Here is a 19284-nt window from a genome sequence, read left to right as displayed (position 1 = left end):
CAACTGATTTGATTTTTTTTTTTTTCCTATTTTACAATAGTATATTCTGGAATTTCTTGTAAAAGCTATGAGAAGGGTGGGCTATTCTGAAATCCAAATTTTTTTTCTTTTTCTTGTTTTTCTTCTGCTAATTTTCTTTTTATTTCCTATAGACACAGTGGCTGATATCTGTTATGGAGATGATTAAAGACATATAGCTATTGTTTAGCAAAGCCCCATTTCTTCTTGTGTCTAAGGACAGCAAACATTGCTTCATGTAAAAATAGAGTTTTAGAACAGCATAATTTATGATGTGAGTGTTCTGAAAATAGGCCATTCGTGAAACAGTCAACAATTATGAAACAGTTTTTAAAAGTATCTTTTACAAGAGATTTTTTTTTTGCAAACTAGACAGTCCTTTAAAGATGACCCTGTGCAGTACAATAGATGGGACAAACAGTGAGAGACAAGTTTCAGATTGCTTTTGAATAACATCTAAAGCTTCATGGTGGCCCCTTTGATGTGAGCCCAAGGGGACTGACCACCTGTGTTGCTTTGTGTAGTGATGATTTGTTAATCAGGAAAACAAGAAATACAATATGGCCTCAAGTAAACCTTTAAGTAATCTTAGATGAAATTTGGACTTTTTTCTTCATGATCTTTGTTATTCTTTACACAAAATAAATAATTTCATTAATGTTATTAACTGCTTAATTCTGTGTTTTTGCATCCAGGCTTCCAAGAAGATAATTTTTTCATATTTTTTTTTTTATTTTCCATATACTTCCTAGATTAAACTGCATAAACCAGGTTAGATTTTTTAAAAGGACAATCAATATATATGACCAGTCTTTCTTACAGCTTTACAGATGTGAAGTTCACTCAGGGTTTTTTTCACTTCACAAGTCCTTACTGATTATTGAATATATTTCTTAAGTAGCCACTACTATAGCACAATCTCCTGTGCCCTGATTTTTTTCCCTAAGAATAAACAAATGAACAAACCGCTATTATTTTACAGTCATTTAGATAGACAAAGTGAAGTAAACTGTTTTTATAGGATAATAAATGCTGATGTCCACACTCCTCCTTCTTTCCATGGATTTCAATACTGATCAATGAGGTAATGACATATATTTTTCAATTTTTATATCGGCTGTAAATCAACTATGCTGCAGTCATCTGAAATGGCAGTAAATACTCCCCCTCTTTATAATTTCCTGAACATTAAAAATGATATCCATTTCTTTAACTAGGAAGTTAATGTCAAGAGGATATATCGAAGCTTGGACTTGAGTAATGAAGTCCTGGACTGGTAGGCATCCTAGTGTTTAAGATACTTGGCACTATATTTTTCCTTTTCAGAGAGGGATTGCAAAAGCAATAATGAGGGCTTATTCCAGGTGAGCCTATAGAAATGGGAGAATACTGTCTTCTAGACTGATCTTTCTCTATAGAGAGCGCCAAACAATCACTAATATCAGGTTTTCTTCAACAGTGATGTTTAGCTTACTTGTCATGTTTTTTCTAGAACACGTATCTGAAGGAAAACTCATCCCTGTTTAGGTAAAACTATAATTAAAGAAAAAGTTGCTAGGGAGTTCTTAGACTACAGATATTCTTAGGTGAAGAGCTGAGTGGCTGAGAAATGTCAGTTTAGTTCAGAAAAGGACACAGAGTTGGGTTCAAGTGTGTTACACTGGTATAAAGGAGTTGTAAGTCCATGAAGTTATACTGATTTGAGTGTTATGGGAAAGTATTAGTGCCCTCCAGACTCGTTCTACAGATTGCTAAGCCACTACAGTGAATTTGACTTTAAAATGGCTTACAGGCCCTCCTCATTCTTCAGGACCTGACCTCAAATGTGTCTTTTAGAATGTAGCCCATTAAGTGACAAGACCAAGAGCTCCGTTCTGTGACATGGTGAACATCTGCTGAAAGACAAATGTCCTAAAAATTCCTTCAACTTCAGTCATCCCCACAGGGGCTGGGAGAAGCTGAGAAGCTCAGGCTGCTGCTGTCCTAGGCTGGTCAGCCCCACCTCTCCCTGTTCATGTCCAAAGCACTTCTAGCCCGCACCTGGGGCTTCTGGTTTTCTTCAAACCAGACCCTGGATCATAGGCTGACCATTCAGAAACACAAGCATAGGCAAAGGTGGGACCACATGCCCATCAAACCTATGTGTTTGGTTAAACGAGTTGGCTAGTTACAGAGTAGCAACCTGCTTAAGAGTTGGCCTAGAATACAATGACATTGATATATGACCTCAGTATGTTACTTTAGGATATTGTGACACCATCAAATTACTTTAAGTATGACATCATCCTTTTGCCTCCTTTTGTGCCATGTCTTTCATCTCTTGTTTTCTGATATAATGAGATGGGGGTCTTGGTGATAACAGTCCTCTCCTCTGCCACAGAGACCTTGTCCAGCTCCAGAGCAGTGTCCTGCCTGATCACCGAGTGAGACAAAGAGGAAAAAAACCCAAAGATCGTGTCATTGCTAGCAGCATCCAAATGCATAAGCACAAAAGGAGGAGTATAATTAAATTGCATGGGCAAACTTCTCTTACTACTTCCTGCTGGAAGTTTTATTTGTAGAGTTCATTTTTCTTTCAAAGCATGCCTTTGTGATACAATTCTGTGTTAAGGATCTTCCTACCGTCACCCAGATAAATCTGTTTCTACCTAAATGCCACTGCAAGCTCACAAATTCTGCTTAGGATTTGTTTAGTTCTGTTTAGTATTTTGATATATGTCCTCTTTTCAAGTGAAGTGTTGCCTTTTTTTGCCTTGCTTACTTTAAATCTACCATTGGGATTAATTTGGTTATTTACTCTCAATAATGGAAATAAGTCAAAGGGGAAATGTTTTTCACACTGAGCAGGCACCATGTTCTTCTGGTATGAGCGTTCTTTTCCTTTGTTTTTGAAACAATCTTTTGATTTCTTAGGCTTTCCTTTCATGACATTTAGGAGAAAAGGAAACTGCTGTTGAATACGGGATGCCTGGGATTTCTGTTTTATATTATACTTTTAAAATATTTGAACTCTGTTTCAGGACAGAACAAATTAGAGCTGAAACTGCAGGGTGGGTAAGGAGTCTCAAGGTTTCCTTATTTGATTTTCAGAGGTCTATATTTACCCCACTCCATTTTATATTGTGAAGTACCCTTTCTGCTCACTCTGAACACTCTTTTTATTGGTAGCAGGCTTCTAACTAATAGTTACCTACACAGCAGCTGCTAATCTTCTCCATTACTACTTTAAAAACAAAACAAAACAAAACAAAACAAACCCAAACCCAAAAAACCCGATTAAAAAATCCAAACAGATTTCTTCTGCTATGTACTTTGACAGATATATGAAAACTTCCCTCATGCACTGTTTAATTTTTATTTATTTGGTCTGCCTATCTCAAAGCACAATTCTTTGTATCCTGATTTCAGCTTTAAAAAAACCCAACCCTTAAAACAACATTTTTTCCCTTCTTTAGTAAGAAGCAGGTGAATCATAGATTTGCTTGTTGCAATTTTGTTCAGTGGGACACATGCAGTGCTGGCACTGCAAGCTGGTGCCTTCCCTGAGTTGCAGCTAGGCTGCTCAGTTCATGTGCTTGTGACAAGGTGATGTATAATCTGCTTGCTATTGTATTGGGCATGTTTGCTGTATGATAGAAACTTGAGAGAGAGTCAGTTGTTCAACAGAAGGGCAAGTGAGACGAAACTAAATTCCTAACGTATTTTATCTATGCCAGTGGTTTGGTGGTTCTTATATACAGTAAGTAATAAAACTAGTTAAAAGATCATTAAATAACTCCTGTGAAGTTATAACAATGCAATAAAAAATTTAACGAATACAGAGCACCTTAAACCACGGAGCCTTTTAATCAGTCTTTTCCTCGGATGTGTTCAGACCGGTGACCGTAAATCTACCAGCTGTCCAATCTCTAGCACCATATTTCCTCTTTTGCTCTGAGTCCTTGGGCCACCATGGAGAGAGAGCTGAAATCTTGCAATACTCACTATGGTGTGCCAAGCAGCTGTTCAAAGCTAGAGAAATTGCTTTGAACAAGGCAGAGAGTAGTTTTGATTTTAAACTTCCATATTAAAGTGGTAATGAACTGCATTTTTGTACATAGCTTTGAAAATCCCCTCTGTGGAATCAGGCACTATCAAGGGTCATTTTAATAACATTGATTGTTAAAAGACACAGCTCCCAGTGTAAAAACAGAACTCATTAGAATTCAGGATAAAGCTGATTACAGAGGAATACGTAAAATTGAATATTAAGAAGATTAAGAAGAGCTGGGTATCAGTGCTATATTCCAAAGGGAAATCCATCATATGCTTACTGTCCCCATCAGTGGTACCCAAAGGCAATATGTACCTCTGTGAGTGTATCCTACTGGAGAGGGAACTCTCAGAGTTTGGCCAAGGGTAACTATAAATATTAAAACGTTTATTATCAATGTTTGATAGAAACATAAAAAATTTATAGTTGTGTACAAATTCTTTCTTTTGCAGAGGAAATGCATGAGATTTTATAATGCCATTGTTAAGTCAGTCTCTTATTTTTTTTCTTTCAGAAATCTAATTATTTCTGTCCAAATTTCACTCTCTTTAATAGAGGTAGCATCATCCGAAAGAAGTAAAATAGAATGAATAGCCAAAGCCGTATGTACAGTTAAATAGTATCAAGGTCGTTCAGATAGGCTGCTGTGCTATGTTTTGTTTTTTTTTTTTTTAAATTTCCAGTCCCTTAGCCCCTCTGCCTCCTTTTGCTATTCAGTATGTTTGTCACAGACTCTTTCTTGTTTAGAAACAAATGCATTCAGACATCTTTGCTACTTACAAAAGCATAGTCTCAAATTACAGCAATCATTAACATAACAGTAACACATAGAAGTTACTCCAGCATATTGAAAAACCTGTGAAGCTTTCAATGCACTCTGTAACTGTATGAGACAGAAATGAAAGGCAAATATCTACCTAAATGCATATTTCCAGCTCCCCATAACATGCAAATGGAATTACTTTCCACATTGTTGAGAAGATTCATTAAATGGATGTAGAATCTTAAGACTGAGAACCACCTTGTTTTATAATGGAAAGCTATATGAGATGTGGCAACATTTATCTATTTAAAACATGATTATCATAATTGAAACGTAGAATTAACCAATCCTGCAATATTTATGATAATGGAAAAATTAATACAAGCCTCCTGCAAAATACAAAGTGCCAAGAAACAACCTTAGAAGAGGATATAGTAATTAACTGCACAAGTATCATTACAGAAATTCATTTTATAGTTCTGTTGTGAAGTACACAAAAAATCAGATAGGACATATCAACTTTCCACATTTTACTACTGTCTTCTGTCTTCTCAGTAGGTGTCTTTTAAGTGACCAAAGTGAACAGTACTCACCAGGACCCTTTCCCCCCTCCCAGCATCACCTCCAGTAAGGTCCCAACTCAGCTCTATTTCTATGTGGTACTCTGCAACAAATAATCAGTAATCATCTCTTCAGTTTGTCTTGTGCCCTATGCGAGTCTATTAACATTATTGTTGCAGAAGCACTTGAGAGCGACATAGAGTGGAAAAAAAAAAAAGAAACCAGCCTTTTAAAATATGTTCCTAGGCTTCCTGTCCTCCCATGTAATGTGTACTACCGCACTGCCATAGCACCACTGTAGCCAGTAGTCCTGCAGAAAAGAATATGAATCCTTCTGGCTTTCAAGCAAACTAGACTGTGTGGCCAATGTGGTATATATAACTGTGTGGATTTTCATATATTTTGAGCAAAAATGCACTACCCCCCTCCCTGCCCCCACCCCCTGTAGAGTTAGATGTAGCAATATGTTTGCGGTGATGCTGCTATCGCACTGTTACAATGATCAGTTCCGCTACATTGCTATAAATTCATTTAATTTCAAATAACAAAAACCATCACAATATTAAGATAATCAAAACGATATACGTTTCTGAAATTTCCTTTATATAAGTCAATCTATTTTTGAATAGTCAAAGACTATAATACACTTTGCTACAACCTAGGACAAAGTACTATGTGTTGTAAAGAGTTTCAGTTAATGTCTGTGGACCCTCTCAGCTGTAAATGAATGTTTTTGAATAACACCAGTAATCTGAAGGTAATTAAAGTAGTTTATGCAAGGTGCAATAAACAGCCATTGTTGCGTCTACAGAACATTACTTTATACTACTGTGAAGATGATGTCTTTTTAGCATCCTCGCTATTTTGAAAAAAAATTCAGAGGCCACTAGTCTGAAAGAAACAAGGACAAGATAATAACTAGAGACGCAATTAATCCCTGTGCTTTGGAATAGTACAAATTGTTACAACAATCACAGAGAAAGCTGTACAGAGGTTATAGGAAGGCAAATTAATGCAATGCTTTAAAAAAAAAAAAAAGAAAAGAGTGTTAGAAAGACCTAAATTACAAGAGCAAAGAAATGAAAATACAACTTAATAAGAAACAAATGTTGCATGCTGTGTATTAACAGTGGAATGCTTGCAGAAAATATGGAAAAGTCTTTGTTTACTCAACCCTGACTCATGGGCAAAGGTTTACATAAACTGGGCTTCTTTCCTGATCGCAAGTATGTGGGAAGTCCTATGGGGATGGGTAGTCAACAGGGCATCCCAGTCACTTGAAATCAGGCACATGTTTGGATTCAGTCATTCAGGGTAAAAACTTGGTCCATAATTGTCAGCAAAAAGCTCCCATTTTATCACTGGGGTCAGAATCCCGCTAATGCACCAGGATGCATCTCTGTTGCCAGCACTGACTTCAATAGGAGCAACACAGAGTGCCGGCACTCAGGATCTGTTGCTGGATCTCGGCCCTTGTTCCTCTACATCAGCACATGCTGCTGTGTGTCTTCCCAAACCATTTCTGGTTACTGGCAGGAATGAACTTTTGTCTTATGTGCAAAGAAGGAAACAGTAGCAATAAAAGTCCTCATTAATGAACATACAGAACAGATCCTGCTTTCCAAGGCCGCCTTACCTTTTTTACCAGGACTCTTTCAAGCCTGCATTGCCTCCAGAAAGCCTTTGTAGGCTAAATGCCAGGGCCAAGAAAGTGGAGGTTTGTGTAGTGGGACATCAGAATGGGAAGGGAAAATGCACCTAGAAAGGACCACAGCAGGTGATGTAAACCCTTACTATAGTCTACGGTAACGTAATGAAAATAAGTCAGAATAAATAAATATCTGACTTAGAACTAAGACACAGCTGACCTAGTCTGAATGGGAACTAAATTGCAGTTGACCAATTGCATTGCTAAATTAACTTCCTCAAGGGGAAGGAATGAGAGTTACATACTTTTTTTCTGCTTTAAAAAAAGTTTTAATAATACAAAGAAATGTCTAATGTTGGTAAATGTGCATGGTAAGTACTTGATGGATTGAATTCATTCCCTTCTTTGTGTGCTGACATCCTACTCGCTGCATAGGGACATTCTACAGATGTACAGAAATGCTGCACAGGATGGGATGTTTCTTTATGGCATTTCCGTGTGCTTTAAATCTCTGAAGAGTTTTCTCTGTGTGTGTTTTATATTGAGTCATTAACTACAAAAACAAACTTATTCACAAACTAACTTTGATCTAGGTTTCCTGTGATTTATCTCTGCTGTCTATAGCATGCACTGAAATCCTACCTGATTGTTATTAGCTCCCCAAATATTTATATCACTCCAGATAATCAATGCTTATCATAGTCAATACAGATGTTACAAGTTCCTCAAAGAAAGGCACTGTCAGCATAATAGCATTTTAATTATTGTAGCATATGTTTTCAAATGAGTCTTTTGTTTACAGTATCAATTAAACAGAGTAACCATATATATCTAATTAATAGATGATGCTAAAAACCTCGTACATGTAAATTACAGCTTTTCCCACTAAATCTAGGAAGCAATAATGCAATGTCTTGGAGGTATTAATGTTCACTTAATTAATTTAAATCATGTTGCTAGTGCTGTTTTCTGTTTTCATTCCCCTGCGTTTGCACTCTCTACAGGATGTTTTTCTTTCAACTGCTGTGTAAAACAAATTTGCTTGTGGGGGTTTGGTGATATAAAGTATCTAACTGGCACCAGTACATTAGTTATTCTACACATAACTGAAAACATAAATGCAATATTTGGAGAAGTAGAGATAGCAGCATCTACTGGTTAGAAAGATGCAGACAACAGGTTTTTTGTTATCAAGTGTGCTGTAAGTTCATGGGGAAGTTCAGTGGAGAACATGCTGAGCCCTTCTGTCCCTCAGCTTCCCAGCTTTATGTAGCCTCTCGCTCCCTGCACCATTTTGAAGTTCTCAAAAAAGAAGTGCGATGTTTCATTCTCTTAAAAAGAAATTTCAGAGAAAACTGATGTATTATCTAATTTGTGAGGAAGACTTAACATTCATCTATCTCCCAACAGAATCTAGTCTAGGAAAGTCACAAGAGTATTTCTGTAGGCAGCACAGTCATGCTTTGAAAAGGGGAATTACTCTTTGTCTCTTTTTAAATGTACTTGCTGCTTATGCAAGATATTAGGGAGCCTGTTCTGAATCAGAATATTGTATCTGTCTTTTGGATAGATACAAATCAGTGTGAGGAGTTTTCATGCCTCATCTACATAAAATTTTTACTATTTCCTGTCTAAAGAAGTTGTTGCAGGCAATAGGTACATTTTGTAAAGCAATTATTTTTCTTTTTTTTTTCTTTTTTTTTTTTGGTGAACACCTGAGAGAAACAGTCTTTGCATCTTAAAAGGTCTATGGAAAAAACCTAAAATATTTGCTAAGTAAATAATAGGCACACCTTGCTTCCTTGCTTTTTCAGGGAAGAATTTCTTCTATAGTTTTTTTGATATCCTTTTTATTAGGCATCTGATAGCCTGGGGGTTTGAAACACAAAAGCACAGAGAAGACAAGCATTAGTGGATAATACATATTTCCCAGGTACAAAGACTATTGATCATAAAAATGGTTTAAAACCATGAGAAAGACAGTTAAACCACTGAAAAGGCTCTTACTATAAGAATTTCAGAGGACTCTGGATATTTGGCCTTTTCATACATTTTTGTATCTTTATATTGACAGGAATATAAGAACTGACATATTTGCCTATTTCAGTAATCTGACCTTCAATAGTGACCTCATCTTGAGCTGTAATTCAAGTCTTATGTACTGTACATGTCTTATTTGCCCACTATAGCTAATGTCCTGGAGCACTGGATTGTAATGCCAGATATTTTTATTTTAACCTACTAAATCTATCAATAAAAAATTTAAAATAATGCTTAAATCATATGCATATTTATGTTCACTATTTATTTTTCCATCTTTGGGTTCATTTCTCACTAAATTAAAATTAAAAATATTTTTGAAATGGTTGAACACATTGCTTTTATTACTGTTCTAATGCCATGAATCTACAATTTTTTGACTCTGATGTATACAGATACATATATATACACATATATATGCATGCACAAGCAGACATATATATGTCTGCTGGAATTCTTGGTACTTCCAACTCACAATGATTACAATAATCAAAGTTTTTCTTGAAAATCCCTGCTCCTGTGGTCACTGGATTAGTTCAAAATTTCAGCTTCTGTTCAAAACGCAGAACCTGGAACCTGAGCTTCCTGGAACCTCAAAAACACCTGGTACATCTGAATCTTCCAGTCCAGATTCAAAAAGCATAGAACATTAGTAAGTTATCTGTGTATTCAGAAGGAGAGAAGAAGTTTATTTGAAAGTTTATAATCTGTCTGGATGAGTCATCTTCTGCTATTTTTTGCAGGCATACAGACTGGACATTTTGCAAGTAATGCTGCGTAATCATTGTAGGTCTCCAAAGATTCTGTTCTAGTTATGTCATCTATCAAAGGCGTGTCTCTTTTGCTAGAAAATGGTATCTTATAGGTCATCTTTATTGTTGCTTACTAGAATCATAGAATCATTTAGGTTGGAAAAGACCTTTAAGATCATCGAGTCCAACCATAAATGAAGAATTTGGATGAGGGTTTTTTTTTGAATGAGACTTATTTTCCAACAGGTTTGTTTTGTCCAGGACCTGGTTAGAAACACTTTCCTGATTTTATAGATTTTCATTTTCCAAATTCAAAGTGATGGCTCGAGCTCACTTAGATGGTGCCATAAAACCGTTGACAAGTTGACTTAATTCAGAATTGAATGCCAACTCTTGTTCCTAGAAAACAATTGCACATAGGTAGATAATTTTCAGTGCAGTGGATAAAATTTATATCCTTTTGTCATTTGATTGCTTTTGTACAACAACTCTGCTGAAGAATTCTGACAAATGTGATGCTTATGCTGTGTGAATGACTGTCCCATCCATGTACAAAGTGTACCAATTCAGGGTAACACCCAGTGCAATGGCTTCGTATTTACTTCCCAGATGCATGAGTGGGAATAAAGCACTAGCTGTTGACCTGGAAATGTAAATACAAAAGAAAATTGCAAAGAAAGGACCACTTTGGCAATGCAAAATCCATTTTAAGATTAAGGAAATATTCACAGAAAATAGTTGTCGTTGAACATACTCTTCCTCTGTTAGTCTCTATTTGATAGATACCTTAATTGTCTCTTTTACACAGATAACATATAGAGAAAGGGTTTTAGCACAGAAAGTTAAATTCGTGGTAACAACCCTTATTCTAATGCGCAGAGGTGTACTTGTGAGCTGTATCATCAATGAGCTGGTCTGTTGTGTTGATTTCCGAGGACAGTAACATTAGGAGATTCAGTGCCACTGAACTTGCATGCACTGGAAAGGCAGTAGATTAAAAATTGGATCCACTGTTTTCTTTCAGCATAGAATGGTTCTCTTCAAGTAAAGTTTCAGGTCACTTCTGGGGCATCATTGCAGGTAAATGACCACTGATTTTATTAGCCTCTCTGGTAGATAAGAAGGTTTCAGCTTTAATGAATGCAAGATCAAATATTTGACAGAAAGTGAAAAGCAAAGACCGGAGGTATATACCCTAAAGTGAAAGAGGGAGGAGAATAATGAGTTTGACAAGAATAAAACATAGATTGTTTAGTGGAAAAGAATGCTACAAAGGTCTCTATATGAATCTTTGGTTCCAGGAGTTTCTGCCAATTCCTTTTATTACTATTTCAAGTAACCAGGTACATATGGCATGTTTGTAAGTAAAGCAGTCAATGAAGTTAGTTACACCTCTGCATTTATTACCTTACCCCTGAGTATTATTAACTTTTACATTCCCCATAAAATATAATTTATCACTTAAATAATTTGCTTTGTGTCAGGGTTCAGTGTGCTCCAGTGCTTTCCTGCTCATTAAATGAGATATTTTTACTTAATGAGCCCAGAATGTCCTTTGCATTTAACATTAGAATTGATTTCAAACACTCCATTTTTCTAACATATTTGTGTGTAATTTCAGAATGTGGACTTCATCCCACAATCTTACACTGAAGAAAAAAGAGCTACAAAGAATAATGATCCATGAATTCTAGAGAGGGACACAGTAAGTATGGGTGAATAATTTAAAAAAAACCCCTATTATCTACCTGCACTTTGCATTCTTTCATCTAGTTTGAAAGTTTGACATACTATTTGAGCCTGATGCTGCACTTGTTACATACATAATACTCCATTAAGAAAGTGTTTTTTGAAGGGACAGCAAGATATTGATTTCCATGAAATTAAAATAATATAAAAATAATCCTGCCCTTAGACGTATGTATGATATGCTGATTCATGTAACAGGTAGTCTTTCAAAGGTACGCAGTTCACATATAAAATATATATATCCACAGGATAAATGAATATCGTAGAACTCCAGCAACATGCACCTAATGGGGATCTGGTTCATCTATTTGCAATTGTGAATAATCACTTTGCAATTAATTAATAAAACGTGAGTAGAGAAACCTTCTGTTGTGCAGTAAATCATTTGCTCATAATGGTCACTGGAACAAAAAAGCAGCCCAAACCTCTGAGCTACCTCAGCAATTCCAGGTTAACCCCTGTACCACTACACTTTAAAGGGAATTTTGCCACTAACTATATCTCAAGGAGTCAGTGGGTAGTATATTATGGATTCATGACTGGGTGTTCATTTGAGTCCCTTATAACAAATGTGACCATCTGCGCGTCACCTGTACACCACTAACGTGCAGAGCGCTAGTCTGATCAGTCAGGTGCTCATGATCTATGGCGATGCGTGTGCCATAAAACACTCAATAACGGATAGTAATGCTGAAATTTAAAACCATAAGAAATGCTAATATTGTAATACAGATATTTTTTATTCTGAGTGAAAAGCGAAAAAAGAGTAACTTAGAAAATAAGCAAAAATAAAACAATGGTATATTTAACTGAACTTAAAAGTTTCATTTTCAGACTCTTTTTAGCCATCATTAAACCTCATATGCATACTTTTCCATGGTTGCACTGTCTCACCTGATTAACAGCTTGGGCCTCTCTTTCTGTTTGTTCCTCTGGACCAGGTTCCTCGGCTGGACACCTTTTCCTACAGGGCATGTGCAGTCATCTAACTGCTATGAATCAGCTGAATGTGGTGGAAGTGTATATTGTGGGATGTGCCACGGTTACCATGGCATACAGTGAGCAAAGGAGCACAAGTATGAGGGAGCACAGGTCCCCTAACTGGAGGTAGGCAGTCTGTGGCTCGGTGTAGCTGTTCAGTAGCCTTCCTCAACACATTGTCATGTTTACCAAGGGAAATCTCGAAATTCTTATTAGACTGACAGTACCACATTATTTGAAAAAAGTTCTTAAAATAATGAAATAATACTGCATGAGACCGTGTCATGCCTTACAGATCAAGGAGAAAAAAGAACAGTTCCCTAGTTGTGGTAATAGGAGCAACACAGTAGTGTGATTATCCATACAAGTGTACTAAATGTGAAAATCTTTGTCATGTAGGGAGAGAAAAACAAACACAAAATGTAGAATCAACTGTTGATTATAATTTAGTGAAGGGTGAACACACCCAGATTACTTATTAACATTATCTTGTAATAGAACAGGCTATTAAGTAACATATAGCTCTGATATGGATTGGGAAACAATGTCGTCAAATAGGTAAAGGGAACCTGCGCTCTTCTCTTGGTGCTACCACCAGGGAGTGCATCACGTACTCCCAGGAAATTTTGCTTTTCCTTACTGTCCTTCGTCCATTTAAGCTGCAGACAGTTAAGATTGGTACATTCAACCAACCTGAATTAAGAATGCACAATTTTTTTTCAAATTTTTCACTGTAAAATGAAAAGGAAGAGCGCTTTTTTTTTGTAAAAACTAATACTCCAGGGAAATACTGAAATACCACTTTAGATACTTACTGAAGTCCATGATATTGTAGCTTATTTACATGGACTGATGAGACCTTTTTTTTCCTTCTGATTCTGTACTAAAAATAGATGTACCCTTCACTTCATTACAATTTTAAGGAGGGATGTGAGATATTTTAAATTTTGTTTGAATTACTTTACAAGAAGATAATTATCATTGACTGTTATGTTTCAAACTCTAATACCAAAGAATTTATTTTTAAAATGAAAAATAAGTGATTTTAGTAAAATATCTAACTGAGATAAAATTCCATTAAAAAATGAATTATCTCTTGCACTCTGGGTGGATAATAATTTGATTGCTAGAGAATAAAAACTGCTGGGGATGTCTCAATGTACGCAGAAGGGAAAATGTGATGACTGAACCTACTTGAGAAATTACTATGATGGGTCAGCAAGCCTTGTGGGAGAGGGTTTTTCTGTGTTGCTGAGTCAAAGTCGAGACTGGACCTGTGGTGGTTGTAAAACAGAAGCTTTTCTCCCCTTTAGCCTGTACCAGTCTTACAGACATATACAAGTTTTCAGAAAATGCAGGGGTATTATAGAGGGGTCACCCCATCTATTCCTATGACTGACAGATTTGCCATTTTATTACTATGTGTACAGCTGATCATGGTACAGGTACCAGGATATAATTTTCCCCACCAGGGAACTGCCAAGACTGGTTTTTGGTTGCTGTTGTTGTTTTAGTCGACAGTGTGAGCCTAAGACTGGGGAAAACTATAGTTTGTTGTGGAGTCTCTGGCAGACTAGGCAAAACTTCCGGCAAACTACTCACACATGAGGTATTGCAGGGCTGTGGCTATTGTCACTAATGAAAAGGGACTAACAAGTGCCCTGCAGCCTAACTGGAGGATCTTCACATGGGGCATCTCAGGAAAGTGAGCAGCACAGCAACCTAAGCCAATACCCTGATTTTTCTCTGCTATTCGAGGTCCTTTGTCTGAGACCAGAAATGGTTAAAGAGGGGATAAATGTCAAATGGATATGCATGTTGTTGAAGGAGTAGTACATTGCTCCACTGTGCTTATATCAAAGGCTCCAGTATGTGCATGTGTAGGCAACAAATTTCACTTAGATTTATATTTGGTTTGTAAATCAACCATTTATAGTTGAGAAATAATCTATGCGGTTTCAGGAGAGGGTAAGATAAAGGTGTTTATCAGATTCCTTTTGGGGATGGCAGTAAGTAGTTTATAGCCAGTTTCAGTTAACGTAAGCTTTCCATAAATAAGATACATAACTTTTTACACATGTAGACTAAGGCCAAAGGCTCCCTTCACTTTTTGAAAGCACTGACATTAAAATTTTTATTAGTACCCATGATGAATAATGCACTTGACTTCAGATTTTGACTGTACTATTGAAAGAAACTACCACATATTTCTTGGAGATGCCCATAAATAGCCAACTTTTAATGCTGAAGAAAAGTTTATTTTTCTTTTAAATTAATTACTTCTTTGCTGAGTTTAAGTTGTTTACCTCCTGATGTGTGCAGCCTTTCTTGCAGCACTGGTATCCCTGTTGCTGCCATTGTATTGTTTGTGTGCTCATGGCTGGCTTTTAAGCTATCATTTCTTTATGTCCCGGGGCTATGTGATATACTTTTACAAAGGGGTCCTGGATCTAATATTGCCGCTGTCATCCACTTAGCCCATACTGCGTGTACTTGCAGGTGCTCACAAACTCTTGCAGAGAAATGTGAATTGCTGTTCTTAAATCTAAACACTAGGGATTGTCTTCGTTCACGCTATCTGCTGCTGCGTATGAGTTCACCTGGAGGTATTTGTGCACTCTTCTGCTTTTATAGCTTGGATTCTTCACACTTTTCTATTTGATTCTTGTAGTGCTTTGACTTCTCTGTTATGTTTGGGATGCTCCCATATTGGTTTCAATTTGGCTGGAGTAGCTTCCCTTGCTTGCAAAATTCCAGGCTTCATTTCAGATCTTCCATCCACTCTTTCTAAGTGTTTTATACCAAATCCCAAACACCATCTGGCTTTCTACCAGGAAGCTAACCCTTCCTTCAATATTGTGAGATCAGTTGCAGTTCAGCCTGAGATCAGTTAGAAACACCTCTGTGTTTTCTCTCTCTTTTTTGTACGGCTTGCTTGAAACTGAATTTCTTGGATCTTTTTGCACTGGGAGTATATTGCATGTAGGCTGATTCAAATCTCTTCCTAACCACCGCAAGTCTTAAATGAACTTTGAAGTAGATACTTGCTGAAAGTTGCGAGTGATACAGGGCAGAATTTTTTAGCATCCTGTGTTCTTGGGAAGTTAAACAGTAGTGAGAAATGCTAAACAGCCTAGAAGTTTGACCTGAATTTCTGAATTTTCTGAACTGTGATCTGAAAATTGTAATTTAATTAAAGAAAAAAGGCTGTAAATTAAGATGGTTCTCATGTTCATGAATCTTAAAACTTTGCCAGTCTGCAACAATTTCCTCCTTTTACATGCTAAGTGCATAATGCCTCCATGAGGAAAATGGGCTTGACTCTCACTAGAGATTGTACTGTATTAATGGCACTGGTTCATTCATATTTTATTCATTAAATAATATTTGTCAATGTGTTTTTCTATTTTAAACTCTTACTGTAAAAGAGAGCATTATCACCTCAAAGCATTTGGTTCCTAGAGTGAATGCCAATACTATCCAGTCACACCATATTCTCCTAATTATGCTGAGGGTTTCTTTCCTACCAGCATTTATTTTAGGGTGTCAACAATACTTCAGTTAAATGTAGTGTAAAGTGCACTTATTTAGCAAACTTGTCCTTCAGAAAAGGGGGGTTTTGTCTTTAAACCACCACTAGATTGTTTCTTTCTGTCAGTGCATGATACACTAGAAATCTTAAATCAATAACACTTTTTATTCCTATGCAATTGATGCATAACATCCTTCTTCACACAGAGGTTTAATGTGTTGTAAATTAATTATCTGGAATGAGTACAGGGTCAATGGACCTTGGTATGACCGGGATGTAATGTTAAAGTGTTCCATTTCCTCCCAGCCCTGCTCAGCCCTCTTGCTGACTCTTTTATATGCGTCAGTTATGCCATCTTCTGCAGTTTGTTCCCTTAAGTGTTGTTAATGCCCCTCTAGGGCTTGATCGATAGGAAAAATTTGCTTTACCATAAATTTGTCCAACAATTTTCTTTCTTCTGAAGATCGAGTATCCTTAATAACTGTACTTGTATAATGCTTCTTGGTAAACTATTCTTACTCTTACAGAAGCTTAACATAATAGCCTTATTTTAAATCATAATGAAATTACAAAGATTCTGCATAAGCAGATGCAGACCAAATTTTTGGCTTTTAGGTGCCTAAAAATTAATCAACTATGCTTGAAGTTTCTGTCAGGAGAAGTTTTGCTTTACTGCTTCTACACAGAAAACCACATAGATGAATAAAACCGTTATTAGCTGTGAAAAAATGCTGAGGGAGAGATTCTCAACCATGAATGGTGCAATTAAAACAGGCATTCACTGGGTTTAAAGTAGCCAATTTCCTTTAAAAATCGGAGAGGCCACCTCTATTATTTTTTTTGAAGCCAGCTTGGCTATTAGTTGCTAGGGTAACAAGATCCAAGATAGTGAATAAGGCCTGTCCAGGCAGCACAGCGTTATGGGGGTCTAAGGTAAGAAAGAAATGCTAGCAGGAACGTTCAATTATAGATTGTTTTTATTTATCTTTTTACTGCAAGAAGGATGGTCAAAATATGTATACATTCATAATTAAAAAGGTGCTGATGCTACAGCATTTTAATTGTCTTCTCTGAGTAACAGTTGATGCTCAACTATTTAAGCAGCAAACACTTCAAATCTCACTGAAAAAAAAAGAGATGCTACTTAAAACTCATGGCATGTTGGTGGGATCAATTTAATGTACTGTGCAGTGTCAATGTCACTTTCATAAACTTTTGCTGAAGTGCTTTTCCTACTGTATGTTGAATGATGTTGTCAGGACTGTGAGTCGGGGGTACAGTGGATTCGAGTCTACTTTACTTCCCTTGATGAAAAGGTCACTGCCACTTGTAAATCTGTTTTACTCCCTGCACAGTTGTTAGTGTCAAAGTCTGTCAGCTCTGTGGGATGTTAAAATTATACAACTGTGGTAGGAACAAGGATCACAAATTCCCAAGTGGTACGTCCCAAGAAAAAGTCTCTGATCTTTGTGTAAAAGTTCTGTAGAAAGTTTTTCATCCAGGATTTTCAGCTCACTTTGGCTTGATTGCAGAAATAAACAACATTTCTGTTTCATGCCTCCCATCTGGTGGGCCTTCCTGAATGATAGCTCATCACAGGGCCACTTATTATGTCTGTAGCCCACGGTTGCAAGTGAAACTATCCCCTCTGCTTTATTTTTTTAAGGCTGTAAGGGCTCCAATTAGAGCACAATTAAAACTTGGCCTGTGTTGTGTTATGTGATTATGTTTTGACAAATCATCACAAAAGATCAGCTTCACAAGGCCTCAGAATTATTCATAAATTATTTGGAAAATAGAAGTAATAAACAAGAAATAAAACAACTGACCAACCACCCAAACCAACCTTCCAACCAATGCCAGTAATGCAAATGATAAAAACCTCAAAAAACCTAAGCTCTTTTTTCCCTTACTCATAGCATCATCTGAAGTACTTTGTGCATATGCAAAAGCAGTTTTTTATTTAGCAGTTTTGCCATATAAGTCGTCATACTTCAGTAGTGAACTGCAGCAAATGCAAAGAGAGCAAAAACAGCTGGAGTGCCAACAGTGAACGTGTCCTGCTGAGTTTGATTGATTATGACATAAAGAGTTTTTGAAGTTTTATGCTCTGGCTGTACAGGAGATGGACACAAAGTTCTTTGCATGTGAAGTATGGCCAAAGCTTTTAGCTGGTCAATTGCCTGCTTAATCCAAAGGCCTCCGCTAATACAGAATCAAGTTTTTCATGCTGTGAGGTATTTCCATATGACCTTGCAACTAAATTGATTTTTGATCCGAATGGAGTAGTTTGCTGCTGAGGAGACAGAACGGGACCTGAAGGGGGCAAACACTGAATCTTTTTGGCTTGACTTTCAGTCAAGGTAACTCACTGGGGTCCTGAAGGTGATGCAAGTAAACATCTGCCAAGTGAATCTTTGTGTCAAGGCAGCCATTGTGGGCGAACTGGGGTAGGCGGCTGTGGGTGCACGTATATCAGCATGCCAAGTAACCATCAGTGTGAGAGGGAAGAGGACACACCAAGATCCTGGTTTCATTTTGCCTTATTTTTGACTGGAAAATGCTCTTTATGTGCCCCTGGATCTGACCTAGAAGCTGTCTCAGGCATTTGTTTCAATGATATGAAAACAGAATCTTTAATACTAAGTTTTTCTTACTGTCTGTGAATGATCTGAATGACAAATGAGCAAACAAAATAAAAGGAAAAACTGAAGTTTTAGTTACTCTGGGGAAAAATACACTGCCATCTCTATGAATCACTAACTTGCTTTTATAGATATCTTTCAAAATGTCATCCAATTTGCTTTTAAGATCACAAACACTTCTGCTTAATTCTCCTTACCTGCCTCCTGAGAGAATTACAATATAAAAATTCACCTTTTCCCTTTCTTATCAGATTAATTTCTACTGTTTGAAATTGCTAAAATCCAGATTGTGGATATTTGTACTTACATAATTAGAAAGCTGAATAGATGCCTGTCCTATCGGTATTTGTGTTTGCTGAAGACTCACAATGTTAGACAGAGGGCATGTCTGAGGAATGTAAACAACCACCCACCTTATCAGGACTTTTACCACTGAGAAATAGAAAATAACATTGTTTCCCTACCCTCTGCCCTCCATTATCCCTCCAATTCTCTAGGCTTTGCTCAATCTTTATGCATTTTATATTTTTTATATTTTTTGACTTTTCTAGGCACAGGTAAA

The sequence above is a fragment of the Gavia stellata genome, chromosome 10 (genome assembly GCF_030936135.1).
Source record: "Gavia stellata isolate bGavSte3 chromosome 10, bGavSte3.hap2, whole genome shotgun sequence".
In the NCBI taxonomy this organism is placed as follows: Eukaryota; Metazoa; Chordata; class Aves; order Gaviiformes; family Gaviidae; genus Gavia; species Gavia stellata.
This window is presented reverse-complemented; position numbering follows the sequence as displayed.